We start from the raw sequence: 5,000 nt of genomic DNA on the forward strand, positions 1-5,000 counted from the left end.
AGCCATGCCAACAGGGGGGAATCGGCAGCGCAGATTTTTCGACGAACATGGGCTGGACGCTGGACTGGCCGGGCCATGCAGGAAAATTCATCGAGGGGACACGCTGAAGAAACAGCGCTGGTTTAGACACGGTGGGCGCAGTGTTGGAATCGGCAGCGCCGATGAAACCGGCAAAGTCGGCAGAATTGGCAGCGGGTGCTGGCGATGGGTCTGGACGGGCTGGATAGTCCAAGGCTCGACGAGAAAGACCGCAGGTTGAGACACTGGGGCAGTGGCAGCCCGCGGGACAGTGTTGGCAGATTCGGCAGCGCAGATTTGTGCGGCTGCAGGTTCGTCGGGGAAAATCGGCAGCGCAGATTTTTCGACGAACATGGGCTGGACGATGGACTGTCCAGGCCAGGCAGGAAAATTTGTCGAGGGGACACGCTGACGAAACAGCGCTGGTTCAGGCACGGCGGGCAGTGTTGGAATCGGCAGCGCCGACGAAATCGGCAAAGTCGGCAGAATCGGCAGCGCAGATTTTTCGACGAACATGGGCTGGACGCTGGACTGGCCGGGCCATGCAGGAAAATTCATCGAGGGGACACGCTGACGAAACAGCGCTGGTTCAGGCACGGCGGGCAGTGGTGGAATCGGCAGCGCCGACGAAATCGGCAAAGTCGGCAGAATCGGCAGCGGGTGCTGGCGATGGGTCTGGACGGGCTGGATAGTCCAAGGCTCGACGAGAAAGACCGCAGGTTGAGACACTGGGGCAGTGGCAGCCCGCGGGACAGTGTCGGCAGATTCGGCAGCGCAGATTTGTGCGGCTGCAGGTTCGTCGGGGAAAATCGGCAGCGCAGATTTTGCGACGAACATGGGCTGGGCGATGGACTGTCCAGGCCAGGCAGGAAAATTTGTCGAGGGGACACGCTGACGAAACAGCGCTGGTTCAGGCACGGCGGGCAGTGTTGGAATCGGCAGCGCCGACGAAATCGGCAAAGTCGGCAGAATCGGCAGCGCAGATTTTTCGACGAACATGGGCTGGACGCTGGACTGGCCGGGCCATGCAGGAAAATTCATCGAGGGGACACGCTGACGAAACAGCGCTGGTTCAGGCACGGCGGGCAGTGGTGGAATCGGCAGCGCCGACGAAATCGGCAAAGTCGGCAGAATCGGCAGCGGGTGCTGGCGATGGGTCTGGACGGGCTGGATAGTCCAAGGCTCGACGAGAAAGACTGCTGGTTTAGACACTGGGGCAGTGGCAGCCCGCGGGACAGTGTCGGCAGATTCGGCAGCGCAGATTTGTGCGGCTGCAGGTTCGTCGGGGAAAATCGGCAGCGCAGATTTTGCGACGAACATGGGCTGGGCGATGGACTGTCCAGGCCAGGCAGGAAAATTTGTCGAGGGGACACGCTGACGAAACAGCGCTGGTTCAGGCACGGCGGGCAGTGTTGGAATCGGCAGCGCCGACGAAATCGGCAAAGTCGGCAGAATCGGCAGCGCAGATTTTTCGACGAACACGGGCTGGACGCTGGACTGGCCGGGCCATGCAGGAAAATTCATCGAGGGGACACGCTGACGAAACAGCGCTGGTTCAGGCACGGCGGGCAGTGGTGGAATCGGCAGCGCCGACGAAATCGGCAAAGTCGGCAGAATCGGCAGCGGGTGCTGGCGATGGGTCTGGACGGGCTGGATAGTCCAACGCTCGACGAGAAAGACCGCTGGTTTAGACACTGGGGCAGTGGCAGCCCGCGGGGCAGTGTCGGCAGATTCGGCAGCAGTGTCTGCCGATTCGGCAGCGTTGGCTTGTTGGCGCGGGGGGCCGATGCGAGTGGGGACTTGGGCAGCGGGCAGTGAAAGCAAGAGTTTCCCCGATGCTGCCGGGAAAAACGCTCCCCGGGATGGCCGGGTGAGATGACCCGGCGGCCCGTGACGGGTCATTCAATTCCATGCCCCGTCAACATAACTCCCGATGTACTGTTTGCTTTTTCGGAAGAAGAGATCCATCCCCCCATCCTCGGCCAGCCAAAAACGCTCCAATTAATGGCCGGGTGAGATGACCCGGCGGCCCGCGACGCGTCATTCAAATCACTGCCCTATCGGCTACAACTGCTGATGGGTGGGATTAGAGGCCTGCCATGGTGGTGAGGGGCGGCGAGGACCGTGAAAGCTAGAGTTTTTCAGAGGCTGCCGGGAAAAAGGCCCCTCGGGTGGCGGGGTGCGAGGACCAGGCGCGTCATTCAATTCTCTTCCCTATCAACTTGGCTCCCGTTGGCGGGATTGGAGGCCTACTGTTTGTTACAGGGCTAAAATCGTCAGGGGAAGAGCTGACGAAACAATGCTGGTTTGGATGCAGGGGGTAGTGTTGGAATCGGCAGCGCGAACAAAATCGGCAAAGTCGACAAAAAAGACTGTTGGTCTGGACATCGGGGCAGCGGCAGCCATGCCGACAGGGGGGGAAATCGGCAGCGCAGATTTGTGCAGCTGCAGGTTCGTCGGGGAAATCGGCAGCGCAGATTTTTCGATGAACATGGGCTGGAAGATGGACTGTCCAGGCCAGGCAGGGAAATTCATCAAGGGGACACGCTGACGAAACAGCGCTGGTTTAGACACGGTGGGTGCAGTGTTGGAATCGGCAGCGCCGACGAAATCGGCAAAGTCGGCAGAATCGGCAGCGGGTGCTGGCGATGAGTCTGGACGATTTATAGTCCAGGGCTTGATGGAAAAGACTGTTGGTCCAGACAATGGGGCAGTGGCGGCGCGGATTTGTGCAGCTGCAGGTTCGTCGGGGAAAATCGGCAGCGCAGATTTTTCGACGAACAGGGGCTGGGCGCTGGACTGGCCGGGCCAGGCAGGAAAATTCGTCAGGGGGCCACGCTGACGAAAACAGGGGCTGCGGAGTGGAAAATCGGCAGCGCAGATTTTTCGACGAACAGGGGCTGGACCGGCCGGGCCAGGCAGGAAAATTCGTCAGGGGGGCACGCTGACGAAAAGAGGGGCTGCCGCGTGGAAAATCGGCAGCGCAGATTTTTCGACGAACAGGGGCTGGACTGGCCGGGCCAGGCAGGAAAATTCGTCAGGGGGGCACGCTGACGAAAAGAGGGGCTGCCGCGTGGAAAATCGGCAGCGCAGATTTTTCGACGAACAGGGGCTGGACGCTGGACTGGGCCAGGCAGGAAAATTCGTCAGGGGGCACGCTGACGAAAAGAGGGGCTGCCGCGTGGAAAATCGGCAGCGCAGATTTTTCGACGAACATTCGTCAGGGGGGCACGCTGACGAAAAGAGGGGCTGCCGCGTGGAAAATCGGCAGCGCAGATTTTTCGACGAACATTCGTCAGGGGGGCACGCTGAGGAAAACAGGGGCTGCCGCGTGGAAAATCGGCAGCGCAGATTTTTCGACGAACAGGGGCTGGATGCTGGACCGGCCGGGCCAGGCAGGAAAATTCGTCAGGGGGGCACGCTGACGAAAACAGGGGCTGCGGAGTGGAAAATCGGCAGCGCAGATTTTTCGACGAACAGGGGCTGGACCGGCCGGGCCAGGCAGGAAAATTCGTCAGGGGGGCACGCTGACGAAAAGAGGGGCTGCCGCGTGGAAAATCGGCAGCGCAGATTTTTCGACGAACAGGGGCTGGACGCTGGACTGGGCCAGGCAGGAAAATTCGTCAGGGGGGCACGCTGACGAAAACAGGGGCTGCCGCGTGGAATGGCAGCCTACACGCAGATGCGAATTCGGCAGCGCACGATGGCTTGAGCAGGTCATGGGTTCGACTTGGCGCGATCTGAAACCTGGACGAGGGACTGTCGACGCTGGACGAGCCAGCGCGGTGGCCTGTCGTGCCCCGTTCAGGGGGGGCCTGCCGCGGAGACAGCCCTCGCGGGCTCGACAGCGCAGGCCAGCGTCCCCGACGTCGCTGGCCGCGGCAGGCGAGCTGCCGGGGTTCCCGCATTCCTACAAGAAAACGTCGTGCTTTCCACATGAAACCAATCCAGTAAAATCAGCCATATTTTTATGAGGCTGCCCACTGAATTTGGGGTCATTCCGGGCCGGTTCCTAGTTTTGCGGATTTACTCGATTTCTAATGGTAGGAAAATTAAAACAAATACTTCCCGACCTCGAAAAATTCTGGGAAAATTAATGAAGGTGGATTGGATTTTTGCCAACCTCTGTGCAAAATTTCAGCTCAAAATACCAAGAAATGAATTTTTTAGAGGGGGGGTGACAGCTGGGACCTAGTAGTGTCTCCCCCTGCCAGAGCTGCAATGACACTTATTGCTCTTTAGGGAGCCACCAGGCCGGCGCCCCTCAAAGACCACACGCGCGCGCGCGCCCGCCCGCGCTGGGCGCTGGGGCGCTGGGGCCTGAGGGCCTGGGGCCCTTGGGGGCCCTTGGGCGCTTGGGCGCGCGCGCGCGGCCCCCGCAGCCATGCCGCGCTGCGCGACGCGCGGACAGCCCCTGCTGGCTTGCTCTCTCGCCCGCGGGGGGGCTGCCTTCGGGCCCTGGCCCCCCGCGTTCTGGCCTGCCCCCCGCGTGGGAGAGGCTAGGCGCTGCAGGGGCCAGCCCGACGTCGCTGGCCGCGGCAGGCGACAGCCCGACATCGCTGGCCGCGGCAGGGGCCAGCCCGACGTCGCTGGCCGCGGCAGGCGACAGCCCCTGCTGGCTTGCTCTCTCGCCCGCGGGGGGGCTGCCTTCGGGCCCTGGCCCCCCGCGTTCTGGCCTGCCCCCCGCGTGGGAGAGGCTAGGCGTTGCAGGGGCCAGCACGACGTCGCTGGCCGCGGCAGGCGACAGCCCCTGCTGGCTTGCTCTCTCGCCCGCGGGGGGGCTGCCTTCGGGCCCTGGCCCCCCGCGCTCTGGCCTGCCCCCCGCGTGGGAGAGGCTAGGCGCTGCAGGGGCCAGCCCGACGTCGCTGGCCGCGGCAGGCCCCCCGCCGGGGTTCCCGCATTCCTACAACAAAACGTCGTGCTTTCCACATGAAATCAATCCAGTAAAATCAGCCATATTTTTATGAGGCTGCCCACTGAAT

This window comes from Populus nigra, chromosome 2 (assembly GCF_951802175.1).
Source record: "Populus nigra chromosome 2, ddPopNigr1.1, whole genome shotgun sequence".
Classification (NCBI taxonomy): domain Eukaryota; kingdom Viridiplantae; phylum Streptophyta; class Magnoliopsida; order Malpighiales; family Salicaceae; genus Populus; species Populus nigra.